Genomic DNA, 13,479 nt, shown 5'->3' with positions numbered 1-13,479 from the left:
TGGTGGGATCACTTGAGCCCAGGAATTTGGGGCTTCAGTGAGCTATGAGTGTGCCACTGCACTCCAACCTGTGTAACAGAGCAAGATCCCCTCTCTAAAAAAACAAGTGAAAGTACAAAGTAGCTCACATGGAATGAAAAGGAAGACACACGTATGCCCCTAAAGCATGCTTGAGGAAAATGAAAATATAGCACTGAATGCCTGTAGTGAGAAAGAAAGATCTTCCATTGATGACTTTAGCTTTCACATTAAAAATCTAGGGGGCCAGGCACTACGGCTTATGCCTGCAAGCCCAGCAGTTTGGGAGACTGGGGCAGGCAGAACACTTGAGTCCAAGGAGTTTGAGACCAGCTTGGGGCCCACAGTATTTTGGACTACTTTTTTACTGTGAGGAAGGGAAATGAGAAATGTAGAGAACTGGCATGAAGGTAACTTTGTATAATGGTTGAACCCTGAGACAGTGGCCTTTCTATCAAGTTTCTGAGATCCTTACTTGGCAAAATAAAAACTCGGCAATACTAGGTCAGTCCCCGTTTTATGGAACATTTTACTAGTTCATGAAACTAAAAATCTAGAAACCAGTTCTTTTGGGGAGTGTCAGGAAGCAGGGAGGGTTATGTTGGGAGGAATCACTTCTGAAGAGAGACGAATAGGGTTGAAGATGAAGCAGTCAAGATGGTTACTAAGTGTTTTATAACCAGGTGTTTTGGTTTTTAAAAAATCAGGCATTTCTGTGCATTAGAGCCTGAGACAGCGGCTTGGTACCGGTGTCCCACACCCCCATGTACGCATTGCCCATGGGGATGAGAGGGGACATAGACACTCCTTAGGGGCCTTTTGTGTAGGAACCGTGACCGCCGGTCCAGTGTCTCCGTCTGTGGTCTCTCCAGAGTAAGAAGGATGTATTTGCTAAACCTTTAAAGTAATAAGAATGTTCCTAATTAGCTGATCACTCTCGTTCTTCCTGGACTCCACAGTCTCTCAGAAATAGCTTCTGGTAAGTTGGTGCTTGCTCATGATGGGAGGGGAAGAAGAGGAAGTAGAACAGTAAAGGCAGAACAATTAAAAATACATGGTGAAGGGCCTGGTGTGTTGGCTTATGCCTATAATCTCAGCACTTTGGGAGGCTGAGGCAGGAGGATTGCTTGAGCTCAAGAGTTTGAGACCAGCCTAGGAAACATGGTGAAACCCGTCTCTACCAAAAAAAAAAAAAAAAAAAGTCAATAAACAAAGGCACAAGAAGAATTAATAAAAATAACATAGATTGAGGACTGTGTACCAGATACCATTTCCTTAAGCGCTTTACGTGTGTGAATTCATGTAATGCTCACAGCTGCCTCCTGAGGTTGGTGGGTCGACCTCTTCACAGATGAGGAAGCCAAGACATGGATGGTTAAGTAGCTTGCCTAGGGTCACACAGCCATCCAAGTGGCAGACCTGTGCCATCTCCATCGCTCATGCTCTAATCGCTGTGCTCTCCTGCTTAGGACTCCTGCTTAGGACTGTCTCTCTGATACATCCTGACTATTAACAAGGGGAAATTATTATGGGTTGAAAATATTGAGCCACTGTCACTTGAGAGAAATAGTTTGTTCATCAGCATATTGCTTTCCTTCTCTGACAGCATTGGTGAGTCTTGAGGGCACAGAAGTCCTCTCTTGGAGTCGGAGGCCTCTGAGTCTTCCACAGAGACTTCTCTTGGAGTTGGTGGCCTTCTCTGTGGCCCACTTGTTGGCTTGGCACCTTCAACCTCCAGTACTTTGGTTGTGGCTGGGGAGCTCTGTACAGCAAGGCCTCCAGGGAGACCTGTACACCCCAGTAATAATTGGGATGCATGAGAGATCTGATGCGTCACTGTGACTCAAGGGGACCCCCCACAGTCAGTGCCCCAAGGCATTGAAAGCTTTGAGGAATGAGTGCATTCAGGTCCACTGTAATCAATTAAATTCCTGCAGTGGTTATGTGCATTTCTTTAAGAAAATAACCTGGAAGCCCATCTTTCCAGATAGGAAAAAACAAAGGGCAAGGATCCACTTATGTCTAAAAATGTCCTTTGTTAACAAAAAATCTACAAAGGGCTTTTTTTTTTAAATTAAAAAAAAAAGCAGAGACAGAGAAATAGGGTCTTGCTGTGCTGCCCACACTAGTCTCATACTCCTAGCCTTAAGCAATCCTCTCGCCTCAGCCCCCACAGAGTGCTGGCATTACAGGGGTGAGCCACCATGCCTGGCCAAAGTTTCTTTAAAGAGCAAGGTTTTCCAGTGTGAAGTTATAAAATAGCTTACTTAATGTGTTGTGCATGCATGTGTACCTATTTAAACCTGTGGACACAACATCAGTGCTCACTGGCACTCCTGGTTCAGGATCTTATCCTCTTGAACTGAGACGCGGTCTCACAATCTGAATGGAAGTGACATGTTGCTTCTGTAGGCAGAAGTGATTAAGAGCCCGTACGTGAAACTTCGTGCCCTCTACCCCTGCTGCAGCAAACCCTAAAGCCTTGTGTGGAGGTGGCAGTGTTGCAAAGTGATAGAGCTTCTGCAAGACAGGTTCCTGAGTAACTGTGTTTAGTGGAACTCCAGCCAACCTGTGCTGGACCCATAGCTAGAGGAAGAGATAAACTGTTGTTCTTTAGGCCTCTTAGATTTGATAGCTATTGCTGCATTTTGACTTTATGTAGGATATATAGAGAACTTTTAAAACTCCACAACAAAAAACCAATTCAAAAATGGGCCTAGAACCCGAAGAGACATTTCTCTAAAGATGGATAGATGACTTATAAGCACATGAATAGGTGCCCAACGTTACTAATCCGTTAGGGAAATGGAAATCAAAACTACAATGAGATACCACCTCACACCAATTAGGATGGCTATTTTTATTTTTTATTGATTTTTGTTTTGTTTTGTTTTTTGAGACAGAGTCTCGCTTTGTTGCCCAGGCTGGAGTTCAGTGGCACAATCTCGGCTCACTGCAAGCTCCATCTCCTGGGTTCACGCCATTCTCCTGCCTCAGCCTCCCAGGTAGCTGGGACTATAGGCGCCCACCACCACGCCCAGCTAATTTTTTTGTGGTTTTAGTAGAGACAGGGTTTCACCAGGATGTTAGCCAGGATGTTCTCGATCACCTGATCTCGTGATCCGGCCGCCTTGGCGTGAGCCACTGCACCCGACCTTTTTTTTACCTTTGAGACACGGTCTTTCTCTGTCACCCAGGCTGGACTACAGTGGTGCAATCATGGCTCACTGCAGCCGTGATCTCCCTGGCTCAAGTGATCTTCCCACTTCCGCCTACCAAGTAGCTGGGACTGTAGGTACACGCCCCTATACCTGGCTAGGTTTTTAATTTTTGGTAGAGAGAAGGTCTAACTATGTTGCCCAGGCTGGTCCCAAACTCAGGAGTTCAAACAATCCTGCCTCAACCTTCCAAAGCACTGGAATTACAGCCATGAGCCACTGCGCCTGTCTGAGGATGGCTAATAATTTTTTTTAAAAGAAAGTAGGCTTTGCAGATGCCACCACTGCCGGGAGCCCTGTACTATCAGCCATGGTCAACCCCACTGTTCTTTAACATTGCCGTTGAAGGCGAGCCCTTGAGCTGCGTCTCCTTCAAGCTGTTTGCAGACAAGGTTCCAAAGACAGCAGAAAACTTTCGTGCTCTGAGCACTGGCGAGAAGATTTGGTTTTAAGGGTTCCTGCTTTCACAGAATTATTCCAGGGTTTATGTATCAGGGTGGTGACTTCACACGCCATAATGGCAATCGTGGCAAGTCCATTTATGGGGAGAAATTTGATGATGAGAACTTCATCCTGAAGCATAGAGGTCCTGGCATCTTCTCCATGGCAAATGCTGGACCCAACACAAACAGTTCACAGTTTTTCATCTGCACTGCCAAGACTGAGTGGTTGGATGGCAAGCATGTGGTCTTTGGTGAGGTGAAAGAAGGCAAGAATATTGTGGAGGCCATGGAGCACTTTGGTTCCAGGAACGGCAAGACCAGCAAAAAGATCACCATTGCTGACTGTGAACAACTCTAATAAGTTTGACCTGTGTTTTATCTTCACCACCAGACCATTCTTTCTGTAGCTCAGGAGTGCACCCCTCCACCCCATTTGCTCTCAGTATCCTAGAATCTTTGTGCTCTCGCTGCAGTTCCCTTTGGGTTCCATGTTTTCCTTGTTCCCTTCTGTGCCTAGCTGGATTGCAGAGTTGAGTTAAGTTTATGATTATGAAATAAAAACTAAATAACAGAAAATAGTAAGTGTTGGCCAGGATATGAGAAATTGGAACCCTTGCACACTGTTAGTAAGAATAAAAATGGTACAGAAACTGTGGAAAACAATATGGCTGTCTCTTTAAAAATTGAACGTAGAATTACCATATAGTGCAGCAGCTGCACTTCTGGGTATCTACCAAAAATAATTGAAAACAGGGTCTCTAAGAGCCATTTATTTGTACACCCATGTTCATAGCAGCACTGTTCACAATAGCTAAAACATGGAAGCAGCCCAGATGTCCACCCACGGATCAATGGAAGCAAAATGTGATATATCTGTACAATGGAAAGAATTTCTGAAATATGCTACAACATGAATAAACCTTGAAGACATTATACTAAATGAAGTAAGCCAGTCACAAAAGGACAGGTACCGTATAATTCCACTTACATGAGGCACTAGAGTCGTCAAGGTACTAGTAGCAGAAAGTGGAATGGTGGTTGCCATGGCTGGGGGATGGAGAATGGGAGTTACTGTTTAATGGGTACAGAGTTTCAGCTTTACAGATGGAAAGAGTTATAGAGATGGATGGTAGTGGTGATTACCCAACAGTATGAACATATGAACGTATTACCACTGAACTGTACACGTGAAAATGGTTATGATGGTAAATTTTGTTATGTGTAAAAAATTTGGAAAAATGGTAAAATTTTAAAAATTGCTGAAGTATATGTGGCAAATTCTTTGTCCCCCATTTCCCCATTCTTAATATGAATGGTCCCTCCTCCCACAAAACTGTAAGCCCTTTCTGCCCCCTTCCTGTCACTGTATGAACACTCATTCTTTGTTTTTAATGACTACATGTCATCTCAGTGTATGGATGCACTATCCCCTATTAAAGAGATGTCAGATTAGCCTGCTGTAATCCGTAGCTTTCTTGTATACAAACAACAGTAGTTGGTTGTAAAATATAAAGAAAGAGAAGATAAATTCCAAAAAAAATCCTCAGATTATTCATCTAACAGAATTCCAAATTTTAAAATGCCCATCTGTTTCTTTCTTGTTCAATACAAGCTGATTCTGAAGTTCAGATGAAAAAATATACAGAGATCTTGTACCAAGGATATATTAAAAAAAGAAAAAAATGACCCACAGAAGTGCCATGAGCCTCTGGAAAAAGAAGAGAGGTATGTGGAGTCTGGTCCATGCTACGGTGCTCAGCTCAGGAATAACAGGCCAGTGTGACAGGACAGAGATTACCAAAATAGACCCAAATACATTTGGGAATTTAGTCTGAGGTGAAGTTGGAATAATAGTTGAGTGGAGTCAAGGTTGATTTTGATTGTTAAGAAAGGTTTTTGGGACAATTGGGTAGCCATTTGAAATAAAATAAATCTGGATCCATATTTTACTCTGTAAATAAGAAACCAAGAAGTACTAGAAGAAAACAGGAGTGAAATTCTAAAGTCTTGAAATGGAGGAGGGCTTTCTAACTATAACTCAGAGTCCAAATTCTATTAAGATGACTTAAAATAAGACAGGGCATGGTGGCTTATGCCTGTAATCCCAGCAGTTTGGGAGGCCGAGGCAGGCAGATCACCTGAGGTCGGGAGTTCGAGACCAGCCTGACCAACATGGAGAAACCCCATGGTGGCACATGCCTGTAATTCCAGCTACTAGGGAGGCTGAGGCAGGAGAATCTCTTGAACCTGGGAGGCGGAGGTTGCGGTGAGCCAAGATCACACCACTGCACTCCAGCCTAGGCAACAGGAGTGAAACTCCGTCTTAAAAAAAAAAAAACAGACTTAAAATAAATTTGACTTCATAATATGAAAAAAATCTGCATGACGTAAATAATGACAAAATACAAATATTTGCAACTCATAGGTAAAGAAGTGTAATAATGAAGAACTTCTAGGAATTGAAAAGAAAGTTTAAGGCCCAATGAAAAATATGCAAAAGATAGCATAATTCATTGAAAAGGAAATATAACCCTTCAATATGTGACAGAATTCTTTTTTTTTTTTTTTTTTTTTGAGATGGAGTCTCACTGTGTCGCCCAGGCTAGAGTGGTGCAGTGGCGTGATCTCGGCTCGCTGCAAGCTCCGCCTCCCGGGTTCGTGCCATTCTCCTGCCTCAGCCTCCTGAGTAGCTGGGACTACAGGCGCCCGCCACCACGGCCGGCTAATTTTTTGTATTTTTAGTAGAGACGGGGTGTCACTGTGTTAGCCAGGATGGTCTCGATCTCCTAACCTCATAATCTGCCCGCCTCAGCCTCCCAAAGTGCTAGGATTACAGGCGTGAGCCACTGCACCCAGCCGTGAAAGAATTCCAAACAATATTTATTTAATTTTTAAGGGTCTTACTATATCACCCAGGCTGGAGTGCAGTGGTGCGATATCAGGTTGCTACAGGCTTGACCTCCTGGGCTCAAGCAAACCTCCCACCTCAGCCTCCTGAGTAGCTGGCAGTACAGGCACACACCACCATGCTTAGCTAATGTTTAAATTTTTTGTAGAAACCTATGTTGTCCAGGCTGGTCTTGAACTCCTGACCTCAAGCGATCCTCCCACCTCAGCCTCAAAGTGCTGGGATTAAAGGTGTGAACCCCTGCACCTGGCCAACACTTTATTAATGATAAAGGCAAAACTCCACCAAGATGCCATTTCTCACCTATCAGATTGGAGAAAATGCATCTTTGACAACCACATTGTTAGTAAGGGCTGAGGGAAGCAAGGATTTGGGAGGATAATCTTTTAATAATATAGACACATTTACTCTTTGATCCAGTAACTTCCATTCTAAGAGTGTCCTATCTGTACATAGAAAATAAGGTATGTACAGAGTGATTCACGGTAGCACTGATTGCCGGAAACCGCATGAATGTCCAGCAATGGGAGACTGGCTTAATAACCTATGTTATGCCGACCCAGTTGGGAGCTGCAAAATAGGTAAGCATTGATGTGGATAAATTTCTTGGATATCTTGTTGATAGAAAAAAAAAAAATCAAGGTGTAAAACACTTTACAATACTACCTTTTTATGAGAAAAAGGAATGAGAACATGTACGTATATTTGTGTAAGGAAACACTGGAAGGATAAATAAGTAGCAAATAAAAATGCTTATCTGTGGGCATGATGGAGACAGGATATATAGTGACAAGTTGACAGTGAGACTTTATTTTTTGAACTGTGTAAACATATGACCTTTTTCAAAAAAGCTGTTGTTAAGCTAGAAACAAAAATGAGCATGTAGAGTGTTAATCTTGAATTAGTTAGGATAACACTTGCTGCTGTACCAGCAGCCAGCTACATGAGGCCTTACTCAACGTTGCATAGGTGAGAACTACTTACCTGGCTCCACCTGCCTCCACGTTGAGCTCGGAAATGTAGCCCCCAGCTAGGCAGCCATTCCCCTCCCCAGCTGTACACTCGATAGGGAAGGGACAGTACAAGGTTTTGGTGGTCTCCTAGCCATCTCCACCTCAGGTCTTGGGCCCCCGACCTGTATGGTCACCTCTTCAGAGGGTCAGAGAGCAGCTCCCATTGGCAGCGTGAGAGTGTTTGCCCAGAATTACTCTTGATATTGTCAGTATTCTTATATTCTTATTCTTTGCCAATAATTTAGGTGAAAATGGAACCTCATGGTTTAATTTGCATTTCTATGTGTCATCTTAATTTAGTGCCGTATGTTCTGGGAACAGGAAATATAACACAATAGCTCTGTAGTCCGTTAGCTATGGTTTAGATATGGTTTGTTTCATCCTGCCAAGTTTTATGTTGAAATTTGGTCCTTATGTTGGAGGTGGGGCCTGGCGGGAGGTAGGAGGTGTCTGGGTCACTGTGGGGGAGAAGATTCCTTAAGAATGGCTTGGTGCCACTCTTATGGGAATGAGTGAGTTCTGACTCTGAGTTCCTGTAAAAAGAGCCTAGCACCTTCCCTCCCCGCTGCTCTGTGATCTCGTCCCACTAGATCCCCTTGCTTTCCACCCTGAGTGGAAGCAACCTGAAGGTATCACCAGATGTGGATGTTGGCACCATGCTTCTTGTCTAGCCTACAGAACTGTGAGCCAAAGAAACCTCTTTTCTTTATAAATCACCTAGCCTCAGGTATTCCTAATATAGCAACACAAAAATGGACTAAGGCAGCTTTGTCATCTGAAGATAAATTTCTAGAATATTGCCTTATCATCAGTTTTTGTTTTCTTTGAATAAAAAGCGAAGGCTAATGATTTTGAGAGCTAGTTTAGTAGAGTCTCAGCATGGCCTTGACCCAGAAGGCTGGAAGGCAGGGTCCTGGGGCCTGTGACTTGTCCTGATGATCAAGCCTGTGGGATACAGTAGTGGGGAGGAGGTTTTCCTGCTCCATTCTCAGCACAAGGAACCCTAGGGCTTAGAGATTCTCAACTGGATGGAAATGCAGATGCTTGTGTTTGTTTAAAGCTTTTTCTTTGCACCTGCATTCATTGATAAGTTGGCCACACACTGCATTTAAAATTAATTTCTTTTTTCTTTTTTTTGAGGCAGAATTTCACCCTTATTGTCCAGGCTGGAGCACAAGGGCGCGATCTCGACTCACTGCAACCTCTGCCTCCTGGGTTCAAGCAATTCTGCTGCCTCAGCCTCCCAAGTATCTGAGATTACAGGCATGTGCCACCATGCCCAGCTAATTTTGTATTTTAGTGGAGATGGGGTTTCACCTTGTTGGTCAGGCTGGTCTCGAACTCCTGACCTCGGGTAATCCACCCGCCTCGGCCTCCCAAAGCGCTGAGATTACAGGAATCAGCCACTGTGCCTGCCCCCTTAAAATTAAATAAATCTTGATTAAAGACATCCATCTCATCAACCAACATTATAATGAAAAATAAATGTCAGCCAGGCGTGGTGACTCATGCCTTCTATCTCAGCACTTTGGGAGGCCGATGCGGGCGGATCATGAGGTCAGGAGATCGAGACCATCCTGGCCAACATGGTGAAACCCTGTCTCTACTAAAAATACAAAAATTAGCTGGGTGTGGTGGCATGTGCCTGTAGTACCAGCTACTCGGGAGGCTGAGGCAGGAGAATCATTTGAACCTGGGAGGCAGATGTTGCAGTGAGCTGAGATTGCACCACTGCACTCCAGCCTGGTGACAGAGCGAGACTGTCTCAAAAAAAAAAAAGAAAAAAAGTAAAATGTCAATCATTTTATTTACTGCTGGCACCTGGTGAATACTTGATAAATATTTGTTAAATGAATGGAAATTCAAATAAAGAAATGAGACTTTTTATTTGTTCTCACCTCTACTATAAAATACTCTGAATGTTCTAGACATTACTGGAAGATGAGAAATAGATAACCCTTATAAAAGGGAGGAGTCAAAATTGCCATTGCTTGCAGTGACTTTCTACTTGAAAAACTCAAAAAAAAAATCAAGTAAAAAGCCAGGCACAGTGGCTCATGCCTATAATCCCAGCACTTTGGGAGGCCGAGGTGGGCAGATCACCTGAGTTTGGGACTTTGAGAGTAGCCTGACCAACATGGAGAAACCTGTGTCTAGTAAAAATACAAAATTAGCCGGGGGTGGTGGTGCATGCCTGTAATCCAATCTACTCGGGAGGCTGCGGCAGGAGAATCGCTTGAAACCGGAAGTCAGAAGTTGTGGTGAGCCGAGATCACGCCATTGCACTCTAGCCTGGGCAACAAGAGCGAAACTTTGTCTCAAACAACAACAACAACAACAACAACAAAAACAAGTAAAAATTCTCAAAACTCATGGAGTCCCCTCCCCTTCCGTCTCTTTTTGACAGAGTCTCACTCTGTGACCTAGGCTGCAGTGCAGTGGCACGATCTCAGCTCACTGCAACCTCCATTTTGGCGGTTCAAGCAATTATCTGCCTCAGCCTCCCAAGTAGCTGGGATTATAGGCAACTGTCACCACGCCCAGCTGATTTTTGTATTTTTAGTAGAGCTGGGGTTTCAGCATCTTGGCCAGGCTGGTCTTGAACTCCTGACGTCGTTATCCACCCACCTGGGCCTCCCAAAGTGCTGGGATTGTGAGCCACCATGCCCAGCCTTTTCTCTTCTTTCTTTTTTGACGGAGTCTTGCTCTGTTGCCCAGGCTGGAGTGCAATGGCACAATGTTGGCTCACCACAACCTCCGCCTCCCGGATTCAAGCGATTCTCCTGCCTTAGCCTCCTGAGTAGCTGGAATTACAGGCATGTGCCACCATGCCCAGCCCATTTTATCTGTGTGTTTTTGGTGGAGACGGGTTTTCACCATGTTGGCCAGGCTAGTCTCAAACTCCTGACCTCAGGTGATCCACCCACCTCGATCTCCAAAAGTGCTGAGATTACAGGCATGAGCCACTGTGCCCCGGTGTAAGATTTTCAAACACAAAATAAATATACCAACTGATAGCCTTCTTATATACCAGTAACCAACTGGCTGGAAAGATGGAACAGGATAAACTTTTATTTCACAGTAGCAACAGCAACAACAAAATACACATCTAAGAATTACATAAGAAATACATAGAATGTTACCTGGGCGAGGTGGCGCACGCCTGTAATTCCAGTGAACTAAGTTTGCAGTACTGCACTCCAGTCTGGGTGAGGGAGTGAGACTGTCTCAAAAAAAAAAAAAAAACACACATAGAATGTTTATCAAGAAAATCATTAAACATAAAATAATATTTAAGTGGAAAGATACAGTTTGTTTTTAGATGAGAACATACAGTATTGAAACGATATTGTTCCTTTTTCAAATAGATTTCATGCAGTTCTGCCTGGGATTGGTCAGCCTCAGCTTCCCATCTAGGGAAGTCAGAATGCGGGGGCGTGAGTGAGTCTGGCAACATGGGGATTCTGTGGTTGCAGATGGCAAGCTGCAGTGTGGACCAGGGGCTGGAGGTTCAGCAGCCGCATAGTGTGGAGTTGCAGGGGCAGTGGGCCCTGTATCTTTTGCTGCTAAACTCACCTTGGCCTGCCTCCACCTTCCAGCTCTCTGAGAGCTGTGGAAGATGGCTGGGGGTTCTCCACACTGTTTTCTAAACTTTTACGTCTTCTGCTTTTAGTGTATCTGGCCTTCGTAGTTCAAACCTTCTATGGTGTACCCTCTGCAAAGAATAAATCTTCAGTCTCTTGATGGATTGGGGCAGTGGCCCCACTCTGTTCAGTGAGGTAGAAGCCCAGAGGGGTTTTTTCAATTGTCCCCCGATTGTGGCCTCCATCTGATCCTCCCGCCTCGGGTACCTGGTGCTGTTGGTTCATGTGCCTTGTCTTCCCCCTGCTGGTTTCGGACTTTTCTGGATCTGTCACCTTAATTCCTGTCCTGTTTTCTAGCTTCTAACGTGGTATTGGTGTCTCTCCTCTCATTCTTGACCACTATGGTTTTATGTCCTTTTAAAATTTTACTGTCATTTTAGTGGCATTTTAAGAGGAAATCGTTAAATCTACCATCTTTAACCTCAAACGTAAAACTGTAACGTGTGGCCAGGCGTGGTGGCTCACACCTGTAATCCCAGCACTTTGGGAGGCCAAGGCGGGTGGATCACGAGGTCAGGAGTTCAAGACCAGCCTGGCCAATATAGTGAAACCTTGTCTCTACTAAGGATACAAAAATTAGCCAGGCGTGGTGGCACACACCTGTAATCCTAGCTACTTGGGAGGTTGAGGCAGGAGAATTGCTTGAACCTGGGAGGCGGAAGTTGCAGTGAGCCAAGATCACGCCACTGCACTCCAGGCTGGGTGACAAAGTGAGACTCCATCTCAGAAAAAAAAAAAAAAAAGTAATGTGTTCAAGGTGACATTTTAAACACAGCAAAGAATTCCTTGGGTAACTATTTAGGGATATAGAAATTTAGAACCCTACTTCCCACTATATACCAAAATAAATTCCAGAGAGACTGAATGTAAAGTGTAAAGCCCTAAAAGAAAAAGAAGAATACTTACCCACTCTCAAGGACAGAGGAGAACATCAAGACACCATAAAGAGAAAGATGAATAACGTAGAAATACATAAACATTTAACATGCTCCTTAATTTAAAAACCTCTAAACAAAATATTGACAAATGATAGAGGCAAATATTTTTAACATACATTTATAAAGTGTCAGACAAAGATTTAGCATCCTTAATATAAAAAGTTCTTGGCCAGGCACAGTGGCTCACGCCTGCAATCCCAGCACTTTTCGGAGGCTGAGGTGGGAGGATCACTTGAAGCCAGGAGTTCAAGACCAGTCTGGCCAACATGGTGAAACCCTGTCTCTACTAAAAATAAAAAAAACTCACCAGGCATGGTGGTACATGCTTGTAGTCCCAGCTACTTGGGAGGCTATGGCATGAGAATTACTTGAACCTGGGAGATGGAGGTTGCAGTGAGCCAAGATCGTACCACTGCACTCCAGTCTGGGTGACAGAGCAAAACTCTTTCCCCGCTTACCTCCAGCTAGAAAAAGTTATTATACATCAATAATGAGAAGATAATATGAGATATTTTGTCATTAACCACAATTGTTAAAGCAGTATGTTATTCTGATTTGTAAAAATGTATAGAAGCAGCAGTGAAATGAAATGTTATATGCAATTTTTTGTTTTTTACAAAGGAGGCATCATTAATGCATGCTAGGATAATTGTATAGTTGTTTGGGAGGAAATAGTTTTGTTATCTCATATATGCTAAAATAATTCTAGATTAATTTAACAGTAACTGTTAACATTTTGGTTATAACTTTTCACACTGTGCATACACCTGTATTTTTGCATTTTTACATATGATTTTATAAGCTGTAAAACTACTATAGTCTGGATTTTCATCCAGCTCTTCACATAGAGATGGCATTACTTTGAATGACTACATAGGACCTGCTTATCCCATTGATGCCAGCCTCCCTTGGCACTGGTGTGGCACAATGCTGTCTGACCCTGAAAAGAGTTCTGGGAGGTGGCTGATGTGGACAAGGGGTCCAAGTCCACATGTGCCTGGAGTGCCACCCTATGCACTCTGCACAGGTCTGCCTCCTCCTAGCCTGAGGCCTGCGGATGTGGAGTTTATACCTTTGTGACCTCTTCTGGGTACTCACTGTGTTTTGACACATAATGAGGAGGGTGTGCAGGTGATGGTGCTAGTTCGCTTGTACAGAAGCAGAGAAAGAGGGATAAAATGCAGACCAATGAGGAAACAGGCAGTAATGTAAGGAGTCCTTCACAAACTTCACTGTTTCCCATGAGGATAGACCAACAGTTGGTGGAATGGTAGCTGGAAGAACTCCTCCTTGCAGC

The 13,479-nt window shown here is 43.8% G+C and overlaps 1 protein-coding gene and 1 pseudogene across 3 annotated transcripts in view; both read left to right on the top strand.

Moving 5' to 3' along the window:
- Positions 1-13,479, top strand: part of ABHD12 (abhydrolase domain containing 12) — an 85,640-nt gene that overhangs the window by 18,883 nt on the left and 53,278 nt on the right. The window lies entirely within an intron of this gene.
- On the top strand, positions 3,406-5,347 carry LOC116270776 (annotated as a pseudogene).

The sequence above is a fragment of the Papio anubis genome, chromosome 16, assembly GCF_008728515.1.
Source record: "Papio anubis isolate 15944 chromosome 16, Panubis1.0, whole genome shotgun sequence".
NCBI classification, from domain to species: Eukaryota; Metazoa; Chordata; class Mammalia; order Primates; family Cercopithecidae; genus Papio; species Papio anubis.
This window is presented reverse-complemented; position numbering and strand designations above follow the sequence as displayed.